Raw genomic sequence first — 13,576 nt, forward strand, 5'->3', positions numbered from 1 at the left:
TGGTGGTGATGTTGGTGGTGGTGATGTTGGTGGTGGTGATGGTGCTGTGGTGGTGGTGATGTTGATGGTGGTGGTGATGTTGGTGGTGGTGATGTTGGTGGTGGTGATGTTGGTGGTGGTGGGGATGTTGGTGGTGATGTTGGTGGTGGTGATGGTGGTGATGTTGGTGGTGGTGGTGGTGTTGGTGGTGGTGGTGATGTTGGTGGTGGTGATGTTGGTGGTGATGTTGGTAGTGGTGATGTTGGTGGTGATGTTGGTGGTGGTGGGGATGTTGGTGGTGATGTTGGTGGTGGTGATGGTGGTAGTGATGTTGGTGGTGATGTTGGTGGTGGTGGGGATGTTGGTGGTGATGTTGGTGGTGGTGATGGTGTTGGGTGGTGATGTTGGTGGTGGTGGTGATGTTGGTGGTGATGTTGGTGGTGGTGATGTTGGTGGTGATGTTGGTGGTGGTGGTGGTGGTGTTGGTGGTGGTGGTGATGTTGGTGGTGGTGATGTTGGTGGTGATGTTGGTAGTGGTGATGTTGGTGGTGATGTTGGTGGTGGTGGGGATGTTGGTGGTGATGTTGGTGGTGGTGATGGTGGTAGTGATGTTGGTGGTGATGTTGGTGGTGGTGGGGATGTTGGTGGTGATGTTGGTGGTGGTGATGGTGTTGGTGGTGGTGATGTTGGTGGTGGTGGTGATGTTGGTGGTGATGTTGGTGGTGTGGTGATGGTTGGTGGTGATGTTGGTGGTGGTGGGGATGTTGGTGGTGATGTTGGTGGTGGTGATGTTGGTGGTGGTGGGGATGTTGGTGGTGATGTTGGTGGTGGTGATGTTGGTGGTGGTTATGGTGGTGGTGATGTTGGTGGTGGTGATGTTGGTGGTGGTGATGGTGCTGTTGGTGGTGGTGATGTTGGTGGTGATGGTGGTGGTGATGTTGGTGGGTGGTGATGTTGGTGTTGGTGGTGATGTTGGTGGTTGTGATGTTGGTGGTGATGTTGGTGGTGGTGGGGATGTTGGGGGTGATGTTGGTGGTGGTGATGGTGGTGGTGATGTTGGTGGTGATGTTGGTGGTGGTGATGTTGGTGGTGGTGGGGATGTTGGTGGTGATGTTGGTGGTGGTGATGTTGGTGGTGGTTATGGTGGTGGTGATGTTGGTGGTGGTGGTGATGTTGGTGGTGGTGGGGATGTTAGTGGTGGTGATGTTGGTGGTGGTGATGTTGGTGGTGGTGATGGTGGTGGGGATGTTGGTGGTGATGTTGGTGGTGGTGTTGTTGGTGGTGGTGGTGATGTTGGTGGTGGTGATGTTGGTGGTGGTGATGGTGCTGTTGGTGGTGGTGATGTTGGTGGTGATGGTGGTGGTGATGTTGGTGGTGGTGATGTTGGTGTTGGTGGTGATGTTGGTGGTGGTGGGGATGTTGGTGGTGATGTTGGTGGTGGTGATGTTGGTGGTGGTTATGGTGGTGGTGATGTTGGTGGTGGTGGTGATGTTGGTGGTGGTGGGGATGTTAGTGGTGGTGATGTTGGTGGTGGTGATGTTGGTGGTGGTGATGGTGGTGGGGATGTTGGTGGTGATGTTGGTGGTGGTGTTGTTGGTGGTGGTGGTGATGTTGGTGGTGGTGATGTTGGTGGTGGTGATGGTGCTGTTGGTGGTGGTGATGTTGGTGGTGATGGTGGTGGTGATGTTGGTGGTGGTGATGTTGGTGTTGGTGGTGATGTTGGTGGTTGTGATGTTGGTGGTGATGTTGGTGGTGGTGGGGATGTTGGGGGTGATGTTGGTGGTGGTGATGGTGGTGGTGATGTTGGTGGTGATGTTGGTGGTGGTGGGGATGTTGGTGGTGATGTTGGTGGTGGTCGTGTTGGTGGTGATATTGGTGGTGGTGATGTTGGTGGTGATGTTGGTGGTGGTGATGTTGGTGGTGATGTTGGTGGTGGTGGGGATGTTGGTGGTGATGTTGGTGGTTGTGATGTTGGTGGTGGTGGGGATGTTAGTGGTGGTGATGTTGGTGGTGATGTTGGTGGTGGTGAGGATGTTAGTGGTGGTGATGTTGGTGGTGGTGGTGATGTTGGTGGTGGTGATGGTGATGTTGGTGGTGGTGATGGTGCTGTTGGTGGTGGTGATGTTGGTGGTGGTGAGGATGTTAGTGGTGGTGATGTTGGTGGTGGTGGTGGTAATGTTGGTGGTGTTGATGGTGATGTTGGTGGTGATGATGGTGCTGTTGGTGGTGGTGGTGATGTTGGTGATGGTGATGTTTGTGGTGGTGATGTTGGTGGTGGTGATGTTGGTGGTGGTGATGGTGCTGTTGGTGGTGGTGATGTTGATGGTGGTGGTGATGTTGGTGGTGGTGATGTTGGTGGTGGTGATGTTGGTGGTGGTGGGGATGTTGGTGGTGATGTTGGTGGTGGTGATGGTGGTGATGTTGGTGGTGGTGGTGGTGTTGGTGGTGGTGGTGATGTTGGTGGTGGTGATGTTGGTGGTGATGTTGGTAGTGGTGATGTTGGTGGTGATGTTGGTGGTGGTGGGGATGTTGGTGGTGATGTTGGTGGTGGTGATGGTGGTAGTGATGTTGGTGGTAATGTTGGTGGTGGTGGGGATGTTGGTGGTGATGTTGGTGGTGGTGATGGTGTTGGTGGTGGTGATGTTGGTGGTGGTGGTGATGTTGGTGGTGATGTTGGTGGTGGTGATGTTGGTGGTGATGTTGGTGGTGGTGGGGATGTTGGTGGTGATGTTGGTGGTGGTGATGTTGGTGGTGGTGGGGATGTTGGTGGTGATGTTGGTGGTGGTGATGTTGGTGGTGGTTATGGTGGTGGTGATGTTGGTGGTGGTGGTGATGTTGGTGGTGGTGGGGATGTTAGTGGTGGTGATGTTGGTGGTGGTGATGTTGGTGGTGGTGATGGTGGTGGGGATGTTGGTGGTGATGTTGGTGGTGGTGTTGTTGGTGGTGGTGGTGATGTTGGTGGTGGTGAGGTTGGTGGTGGTGATGGTGCTGTTGGTGGTGGTGATGTTGGTGGTGATGGTGGTGGTGATGTTGGTGGTGGTGATGTTGGTGTTGGTGGTGATGTTGGTGGTTGTGATGTTGGTGGTGATGTTGGTGGTGGTGGGGATGTTGGGGGTGATGTTGGTGGTGGTGATGGTGGTGGTGATGTTGGTGGTGATGTTGGTGGTGGTGATGTTGGTGGTGGTGGGGATGTTGGTGGTGATGTTGGTGGTGGTGATGTTGGTGGTGGTTATGGTGGTGGTGATGTTGGTGGTGGTGGTGATGTTGGTGGTGGTGGGGATGTTAGTGGTGGTGATGTTGGTGGTGGTGATGTTGGTGGTGGTGATGGTGGTGGGGATGTTGGTGGTGATGTTGGTGGTGGTGTTGTTGGTGGTGGTGGTGATGTTGGTGGTGGTGATGTTGGTGGTGGTGATGGTGCTGTTGGTGGTGGTGATGTTGGTGGTGATGGTGGTGGTGATGTTGGTGGTGGTGATGTTGGTGTTGGTGGTGATGTTGGTGGTTGTGATGTTGGTGGTGATGTTGGTGGTGGTGGGGATGTTGGGGGTGATGTTGGTGGTGGTGATGGTGGTGGTGATGTTGGTGGTGATGTTGGTGGTGGTGGGGATGTTGGTGGTGATGTTGGTGGTGGTCGTGTTGGTGGTGATATTGGTGGTGGTGATGTTGGTGGTGATGTTGGTGGTGGTGATGTTGGTGGTGATGTTGGTGGTGGTGGGGATGTTGGTGGTGATGTTGGTGGTTGTGATGTTGGTGGTGGTGGGGATGTTAGTGGTGGTGATGTTGGTGGTGATGTTGGTGGTGGTGAGGATGTTAGTGGTGGTGATGTTGGTGGTGGTGGTAATGTTGGTGGTGTTGATGGTGATGTTGGTGGTGGTGATGGTGCTGTTGGTGGTGGTGGTGATGTTGGTGATGGTGATGTTTGTGGTGGTGATGTTGGTGGTGGTGATGGTGCTGTTGGTGGTGGTGATGTTGGTGGTGGTGGTGATGGTGGTGGTGGATGTTGGTGGTGGTGGGGATGTTGGAGGTGATGTTGGTGGTGGTGATGGTGGTGGTGGTGATGTTGGTGGTGGTGGTGGTGGTGATGTTGGTGGTGATGTTGGTGGTGGTGATGTTGGTGGTGATGTTGGTGGTGGTGGGGATGTTGGTGGTGATGTTGGTGGTGGTGATGGTGGTGGTGATGTTGGTGGTGATGTTGGTGGTGGTGGGGATGTTGGTGGTGATGTTGGTGGTGGTGTTGGTGGTGGTGGTGATGTTGGTGGTGGTGGTGATGTTGGTGGTGATGTTGGTGGTGGTGATGTTGGTGGTGATGTTGGTGGTGGTGGGGATGTTGGTGGTGATGTTGGTGATGTTGGTGGTGGTGGATGGTGGTGGGTGATGTTGGTGGTGATGTTGGTGGTGGTGGGGATGTTAGTGGTGGTGATGTTGGTGGTGGTGATGTTGGTGGTGGTGATGGTGGTGGTGGTGGGGATGTTGGTGGTGATGTTGGTGGTGTTGGTGGTGGTGGTGGTGATGTTGGTGGTGGTGGTGGTGGTGATGTTGGTGGTGGTGATGGTGCTGTTGGTGGTGGAGGTGATGTTGGTGGTGGTGGTGATGTTGGTGATGTTGGTGGTGGTGGGGATGTTGGTGGTGATGTTGGTGGTGGTGATTGTGGTGGTGATGTTGGTGGTGGTGATGTTGGTGTTGGTGGTGATGTTGGTGGTGATGTTGGTGGTGGTGGGGATGTTGGGGGTGATGTTGGTGGTGGTGATGGTGGTGGTGATGTTGGTGGTGATGTTGGTGGTGGTGGGGATGTTGGTGGTGATGTTGGTGGTGGTGTGTTGGTGGTGGTGGGGATGTTAGTGGTGATGTTGGTGGTGGTGATGTTGGTGGTGATGTTGGTGGTGCTGGGGATGTTGGTGGTGATGTTGGTGGTGATTGTTGGTGGTGGTGGGCATGTTAGTGGTGGTGATGTTGGTGGTGGTGGTGATGTTGGTGGTGATGTTGGTGGTGGTGATGTTGGTGGTGATGTTGGTGGTGGTGGGGATGTTGGTGGTGATGTTGGTGGTGGTGGTGATGTTGGTGGTGGTTATGGTGGTGGTGATGTTGGTGGTGGTGGTGATGTTGGTGGTGGTGGGGATGTTAGTGGTGGTGATGTTGGTGGTGGTAATGTTGGTGGTGGTGGGGATGTTGGTGGTGATGTTGGTGGTGGTGGTGTCGGTGGTGGTGGTGGTGATGTTGGTGGTGGTGGTGATGTTGGTGGTGGTGATGGTGATGTTGGTGGTGGTGATGTTGGTGGTGGTGGTGATGTTGGTGATGTTGGTGGTGGTGGGGATGTTGGTGGTGATGTTGGTGGTGGTGATGGTGGTGGTGATGTTGGTGGTGCTGGGGATGTTGGTGGTGATGTTGGTGGTGGTGGTGATGTTGGTGGTGGTGGGGATGTTAGTGGTGGTGATGTTGGTGGTGATGTTGGTGGTGGTGATGGTGGTGGTGATGTTGGTGGTGATGTTGGTGGTGGTGGGGATGTTAGTGGTGGTGATGTTGGTGGTGGTGGTGATGTTGGTGGTGGTGATGGTGATGTTGGTGGTGGTGATGGTGCTGTTGGTGGTGGTGGTGATGTTGGTGGTGGTGATGTTGGTGGTGGTGAGGATGTTAGTGGTGGTGATGTTGGTGGTGGTGGTATGTTGGTGGTGTTGATGGTGATGTTGGTGGTGGTGATGGTGCTGTTGGTGGTGGTGATGTTGGTGATGTTTGTGGTGGTGATGTTGGTGGTGGTGATGGTGCTGTTGGTGGTGGTGATGTTGGTGGTGGTGGGGATGTTGGTGGTGATGTTGGTGGTGGTGGTGATGTTGGTGGTGGTGGGGATGTTAGTGGTGGTGATGTTGGTGGTGGTGGTGATGTTGGTGGTGGTGGGGATGTTAGTGGTGGTGATGTTGGTGGTGGTAATGTTGGTGGTGGTGGGGATGTTGGTGGTGATGTTGGTGGTGGTGGTGTCGGTGGTGGTGGTGGTGATGTTGGTGGTGGTGGTGATGTTGGTGGTGGTGATGGTGCTGTTGGTGGTGGTGATGTTGGTGGTGGTGGTGATGTTGGTGATGTTGGTGGTGGTGGGGATGTTGGTGGTGATGTTGGTGGTGGTGATGGTGGTGGTGATGTTGGTGGTGCTGGGGATGTTGGTGGTGATGTTGGTGGTGGTGGTGATGTTGGTGGTGGTGGGGATGTTAGTGGTGGTGATGTTGGTGGTGATGTTGGTGGTGGTGATGGTGGTGGTGATGTTGGTGGTGATGTTGGTGGTGGTGGGGATGTTAGTGGTGGTGATGTTGGTGGTGGTGGTGATGTTGGTGGTGGTGATGGTGATGTTGGTGGTGGTGATGGTGCTGTTGGTGGTGGTGGTGATGTTGGTGGTGGTGATGTTGGTGGTGGTGAGGATGTTAGTGGTGGTGATGTTGGTGGTGGTGGTAATGTTGGTGGTGTTGATGGTGATGTTGGTGGTGGTGATGGTGCTGTTGGTGGTGGTGATGTTGGTGATGTTTGTGGTGGTGATGTTGGTGGTGGTGATGGTGCTGTTGGTGGTGGTGATGTTGGTGGTGGTGGGGATGTTGGTGGTGATGTTGGTGGTGGTGGTGATGTTGGTGGTGGTGGGGATGTTAGTGGTGGTGATGTTGGTGGTGGTGGTGATGTTGGTGGTGATGTTGGTGGTGGTGATGTTGGTGGTGATGTTGGTGGTGGTGGGGATGTTGGTGGTGGTGATGTTGGTGGTGGTTATGGTGATGTTGGTGGTGGTGGTGATGTTGGTGGTGGTGGGGATGTTAGTGGTGGTGATGTTGGTGGTGGTGATGGTGGTGGTGGTGGGGATGTTGGTGGTGATGTTGGTGGTGGTGGTGTTGGTGGTGGTGGTGATGTTGGTGGTGGTGGTGATGTTGGTGGTGGTGATGGTGCTGTTGGTGGTGGTGATGTTGGTGGTGGTGATGGTGCTGTTGGTGGTGGTGATGTTGGTGGTGGTGGGGATGTTGGTGGTGATGTTGGTGGTGGTGGTGATGTTGGTGGTGGTGGGGATGTTAGTGGTGGTGATGTTGGTGGTGGTGGTGATGTTGGTGGTGATGTTGGTGGTGGTGATGTTGGTGGTGATGTTGGTGGTGGTGGGGATGTTGGTGGTGGTGATGTTGGTGGTGGTTATGGTGATGTTGGTGGTGGTGGTGATGTTGGTGGTGGTGATGTTGGTGGTGGTGGTGATGTTGGTGGTGATGTTGGTGGTGGTGATGTTGGTGGTGATGTTGGTGGTGGTGGGGATGTTGGTGGTGGTGATGTTGGTGGTGGTTATGGTGATGTTGGTGGTGGTGGTGATGTTGGTGGTGGTGGGGATGTTAGTGGTGGTGATGTTGGTGGTGGTGATGGTGGTGGTGGTGGGGATGTTGGTGGTGATGTTGGTGGTGGTGGTGTTGGTGGTGGTGGTGATGTTGGTGGTGGTGGTGATGTTGGTGGTGGTGATGGTGCTGTTGGTGGTGGTGATGTTGGTGGTGGTGATGGTGCTGTTGGTGGTGGTGATGTTGGTGGTGGTGGGGATGTTGGTGGTGATGTTGGTGGTGGTGGTGATGTTGGTGGTGGTGGGGATGTTAGTGGTGGTGATGTTGGTGGTGGTGGTGATGTTGGTGGTGATGTTGGTGGTGGTGATGTTGGTGGTGATGTTGGTGGTGGTGGGATGTTGGTGGTGGTGATGTTGGTGGTGGTTATGGTGATGTTGGTGGTGGTGGTGATGTTGGTGGTGGTGGGGATGTTAGTGGTGGTGATGTTGGTGGTGGTGATGGTGGTGGTGGTGGGGATGTTGGTGGTGATGTTGGTGGTGGTGGTGTTGGTGGTGGTGGTGATGTTGGTGGTGGTGGTGATGTTGGTGGTGGTGATGGTGCTGTTGGTGGTGGTGATGTTGGTGGTGGTGATGGTGCTGTTGGTGGTGGTGATGTTGGTGGTGGTGGGGATGTTGGTGGTGATGTTGGTGGTGGTGGTGATGTTGGTGGTGGTGGGGATGTTAGGTGGTGGTGATGTTGGTGGTGGTGGTGATGTTGGTGGTGATGTTGGTGGTGGTGATGTTGGTGGTGATGTTGGTGGTGGTGGGGATGTTGGTGGTGGTGATGTTGGTGGTGGTTATGGTGATGTTGGTGGTGGTGGTGATGTTGGTGGTGGTGATGTTGGTGGTGGTGGTGATGTTGGTGGTGATGTTGGTGGTGGTGATGTTGGTGGTGATGTTGGTGGTGGTGGGGATGTTGGTGGTGGTGATGTTGGTGGTGGTTATGGTGATGTTGGTGGTGGTGGTGATGTTGGTGGTGGTGGGGATGTTAGTGGTGGTGATGTTGGTGGTGGTGATGGTGGTGGTGGTGGGGATGTTGGTGGTGATGTTGGTGGTGGTGGTGTTGGTGGTGGTGGTGATGTTGGTGGTGGTGGTGATGTTGGTGGTGGTGATGGTGCTGTTGGTGGTGGTGATGTTGGTGGTGGTGATGGTGCTGTTGGTGGTGGTGATGTTGGTGGTGGTGGGGATGTTGGTGGTGATGTTGGTGGTGGTGGTGATGTTGGTGGTGGTGGGGATGTTAGTGGTGGTGATGTTGGTGGTGGTGGTGATGTTGGTGGTGATGTTGGTGGTGGTGATGTTGGTGGTGATGTTGGTGGTGGTGGGGATGTTGGTGGTGGTGATGTTGGTGGTGGTTATGGTGATGTTGGTGGTGGTGGTGATGTTGGTGGTGGTGGGGATGTTAGTGGTGGTGATGTTGGTGGTGGTGATGGTGGTGGTGGTGGGGATGTTGGTGGTGATGTTGGTGGTGGTGGTGTTGGTGGTGGTGGTGATGTTGGTGGTGGTGGTGATGTTGGTGGTGGTGATGGTGCTGTTGGTGGTGGTGATGTTGGTGGTGGTGATGGTGCTGTTGGTGGTGGTGATGTTGGTGGTGGTGGGGATGTTGGTGGTGATGTTGGTGGTGGTGGTGATGTTGGTGGTGGTGGGGATGTTAGTGGTGGTGATGTTGGTGGTGGTGGTGATGTTGGTGGTGATGTTGGTGGTGGTGATGTTGGTGGTGATGTTGGTGGTGGTGGGGATGTTGGTGGTGGTGATGTTGGTGGTGGTTATGGTGATGTTGGTGGTGGTGGTGATGTTGGTGGTGGTGATGTTGGTGGTGGTGGTGATGTTGGTGGTGATGTTGGTGGTGGTGATGTTGGTGGTGATGTTGGTGGTGGTGGGGATGTTGGTGGTGGTGATGTTGGTGGTGGTTATGGTGATGTTGGTGGTGGTGGTGATGTTGGTGGTGGTGGGGATGTTAGTGGTGGTGATGTTGGTGGTGGTGATGGTGGTGGTGGTGGGGATGTTGGTGGTGATGTTGGTGGTGGTGGTGTTGGTGGTGGTGGTGATGTTGGTGGTGGTGGTGATGTTGGTGGTGGTGATGGTGCTGTTGGTGGTGGTGATGTTGGTGGTGGTGATGGTGCTGTTGGTGGTGGTGATGTTGGTGGTGGTGGGGATGTTGGTGGTGATGTTGGTGGTGGTGGTGATGTTGGTGGTGGTGGGGATGTTAGTGGTGGTGATGTTGGTGGTGGTGGTGATGTTGGTGGTGATGTTGGTGGTGGTGATGTTGGTGGTGATGTTGGTGGTGGTGGGGGATGTTGGTGGTGGTGATGTTGGTGGTGGTTATGGTGATGTTGGTGGTGGTGGTGATGTTGGTGGTGGTGGGGATGTTAGTGGTGGTGATGTTGGTGGTGGTGATGGTGGTGGTGGTGGGGATGTTGGTGGTGATGTTGGTGGTGGTGGTGTTGGTGGTGGTGGTGATGTTGGTGTGGTGGTGATGTTGGTGGTGGTGATGGTGCTGTTGGTGGTGGTGATGTTGGTGGTGGTGGTGGTGATGTTGGTGATGTTGGTGGTGGTGGTGATGGTGGTGGTGAAGTTGGTGGTGGTGGTGATGTTGGTGTTGTTGGTGATGTTGGTGGTTGTGATGTTGGTGGTGGTGGGGATGTTGGGGGTGATGTTGGTGGTGGTGATGGTGGTGGTGATGTTGGTGGTGATGTTGGTGGTGGTGGGGATGTTGGTTATGTTGTTGGTGGTCGTGTTGGTGGTGGTGGTGATATTGGTGGTGGTGATGTTGGTGGTGATGTTGGTGGTGGTGATGTTGGTGGTGATGTTGGTGGTGGTGGGGATGTTGGTGGTGATGTTGGTGGTGGTGGGGATGTTAGTGGTGGTGATGTTGGTGGTGGAGGTGATGTTGGTGGTGGTGATGGTGATGTTGGTGGTGGTGATGGTGCTGTTGGTGGTGGTGATGTTGGTGGTGGTGAGGATGTTAGTGGTGGTGATGTTGGTGGTGGTGGTAATGTTGGTGGTGTTGATGGTGATGTTGGTGGTGATGATGGTGCTGTTGGTGGTGGTGGTGATGTTGGTGATGGTAATGTTTGTGGTGGTGATGTTGGTGGTGGTGATGTTGGTGGTGGTGATGGTGCTGTTGGTGGTGGTGATGTTGATGGTGGTGGTGATGTTGGTGGTGGTGATGTTGGTGGTGGTGGGGATGTTGGTGGTGGTGGGGATGTTGGTGGTGATGTTGGTGGTGGTGATGGTGGTGATGTTGGTGGTGGTGGTGGTGTTGGTGGTGGTGGTGATGTTGGTGGTGGTGATGTTGGTGGTGATGTTGGTGGTGATGTTGGTAGTTGTGATGTTGGTGGTGGTGGGGATGTTGGTGGTGATGTTGGTGGTGGTGATGGTGGTAGTGATGTTGGTGGTGATGTTGGTGGTGGTGGGGATGTTGGTGGTGAAGTTGGTGGTGGTGGTGTTGGTGGTGGTGATGTTGGTGGTGGTGGTGATGTTGGTGGTGATGTTGGTGGTGGTGATGTTGGTGGTGATGTTGGTGGTGGTCGGGATGTTGGTGGTGATGTTGGTGGTGGTGATGTTGGTGGTGGTGATGGTGGTGGTGATGTTGGTGGTGGTGGTGATGTTGGTGGTAGTGGGGATGTTAGTGGTGGTGATGTTGGTGGTGGTGGTGGTGGTGATGTTGGTGGTGGTGATGTTGGTGGTGGTGGTGGTGATGTTGGTGGTGGTGGTGATGTTGGTGGTGGTGATGGTGCTGTTGGTGGTGGTGATGTTTGTGGTGGTGGTGATGGTGGTGATGTTGGTGGTGGTGGGGATGTTGGTGGTGATGTTGGTGGTGGTGATGGTGGTGGTGATGTTGGTGGTGGTGGTGGTGATGTTGGTGTTGGTGGTGATGTTGGTGGTGGTGATGTTGGTGGTGATGTTGGTGGTGGTGGGGATGTTGGTGGTGATGTTGGTGGTGTTGGTGGTGATATTGGTGGTGGTGGTGGTGATGTTGGTGGTGGTGATGTTGGTGGTGATGTTGGTGGTGGTGGGGATGTTGGTGGTGATGTTGGTGGTGGTGATGGTGGTGGTGATGTTGGTGGTGGTGGGGATGTTGGTGGTGGTCGGGATGTTAGTGGTGGTGATGTTGGTGGTGGTGGTGGTGATGTTGGTGGTGGTGATGTTGGTGGTGATGTTGGTGGTGGTGGTGATGTCGGTGGTGGTGATGTTGGTGGTGGTGATGGTGATGTTGGTGGTGGTGATGGTGCTGTTGGTGGTGGTGATGTTGGTGATGGTGATGTTTGTGGTGGTGATGTTGGTGGTGGTGGTGATGTTGGTGGTGGTGATGTTGGTGGTGGTGATGGTGCTGTTGGTGGTGGTGATGTTGGTGGTGGTGATGCTGGTGGTGGTCATGGTGGTGGTGATGCTGGTGGTGGTGATGGTGGTGGTGATGTTGGTGGTGGTGGTGGTGTTGGTGGTGGTGGTGATGTTGGTGGTGGTGATGTTGGTGGTGATGTTGGTGGTGATGTTGGTAGTTGTGATGTTGGTGGTGGTGGGGATGTTGGTGGTGATGTTGGTGGTGGTGATGGTGGTAGTGATGTTGGTGGTGATGTTGGTGGTGGTGGGGATGTTGGTGGTGAAGTTGGTGGTGGTGGTGTTGGTGGTGGTGATGTTGGTGGTGGTGGTGATGTTGGTGGTGATGTTGGTGGTGGTGATGTTGGTGGTGATGTTGGTGGTGGTCGGGATGTTGGTGGTGATGTTGGTGGTGGTGATGTTGGTGGTGGTGATGGTGGTGGTGATGTTGGTGGTGGTGGTGATGTTGGTGGTAGTGGGGATGTTAGTGGTGGTGATGTTGGTGGTGGTGGTGGTGGTGATGTTGGTGGTGGTGATGTTGGTGGTGGTGGTGGTGATGTTGGTGGTGGTGGTGATGTTGGTGGTGGTGATGGTGCTGTTGGTGGTGGTGATGTTTGTGGTGGTGGTGATGGTGGTGATGTTGGTGGTGGTGGGGATGTTGGTGGTGATGTTGGTGGTGGTGATGGTGGTGGTGATGTTGGTGGTGGTGGTGGTGATGTTGGTGTTGGTGGTGATGTTGGTGGTGGTGATGTTGGTGGTGATGTTGGTGGTGGTGGGGATGTTGGTGGTGATGTTGGTGGTGTTGGTGGTGATATTGGTGGTGGTGGTGGTGATGTTGGTGGTGGTGATGTTGGTGGTGATGTTGGTGGTGGTGGGGATGTTGGTGGTGATGTTGGTGGTGGTGATGGTGGTGGTGATGTTGGTGGTGGTCGGGATGTTGGTGGTGATGTTGGTGGTGGTGATGTTGGTGGTGGTGATGGTGGTGGTGATGTTGGTGGTGGTGGTGATGTTGGTGGTAGTGGGGATGTTAGTGGTGGTGATGTTGGTGGTGGTGGTGGTGGTGATGTTGGTGGTGGTGATGTTGGTGGTGGTGGTGGTGATGTTGGTGGTGGTGGTGATGTTGGTGGTGGTGATGGTGCTGTTGGTGGTGGTGATGTTTGTGGTGGTGGTGATGGTGGTGATGTTGGTGGTGGTGGGGATGTTGGTGGTGATGTTGGTGGTGGTGATGGTGGTGGTGATGTTGGTGGTGGTGGTGGTGATGTTGGTGTTGGTGGTGATGTTGGTGGTGGTGATGTTGGTGGTGATGTTGGTGGTGGTGGGGATGTTGGTGGTGATGTTGGTGGTGTTGGTGGTGATATTGGTGGTGGTGGTGGTGATGTTGGTGGTGGTGATGTTGGTGGTGATGTTGGTGGTGGTGGGGATGTTGGTGGTGATGTTGGTGGTGGTGATGGTGGTGGTGATGTTGGTGGTGGTGGGGATGTTGGTGGTGGTCGGGATGTTAGTGGTGGTGATGTTGGTGGTGGTGGTGGTGATGTTGGTGGTGGTGATGTTGGTGGTGATGTTGGTGGTGGTGGTGATGTCGGTGGTGGTGATGTTGGTGGTGGTGATGGTGATGTTGGTGGTGGTGATGGTGCTGTTGGTGGTGGTGATGTTGGTGATGGTGATGTTTGTGGTGGTGATGTTGGTGGTGGTGGTGATGTTGGTGGTGGTGATGTTGGTGGTGGTGATGGTGCTGTTGGTGGTGGTGATGTTGGTGGTGGTGATGCTGGTGGTGGTCATGGTGGTGGTGATGCTGGTGGTGGTGATGGTGGTGGTGATGTTGGTGGTGGTGGTGGTGTTGGTGGTGGTGGTGATGTTGGTGGTGGTGATGTTGGTGGTGATGTTGGTGGTGATGTTGGTAGTTGTGATGTTGGTGGTGGTGGGGATGTTGGTGGTGATGTTGGTGGTGGTGATGGTGGTAGTGATGTT

Source organism: Petromyzon marinus, unplaced genomic scaffold (genome assembly GCF_048934315.1).
Source record: "Petromyzon marinus isolate PM22_M1 ecotype Great Lakes invasive population unplaced genomic scaffold, UKy_Petmar_22M1.pri1.0 PM_G_Scaffold_131, whole genome shotgun sequence".
NCBI classification, from domain to species: Eukaryota; Metazoa; Chordata; class Hyperoartia; order Petromyzontiformes; family Petromyzontidae; genus Petromyzon; species Petromyzon marinus.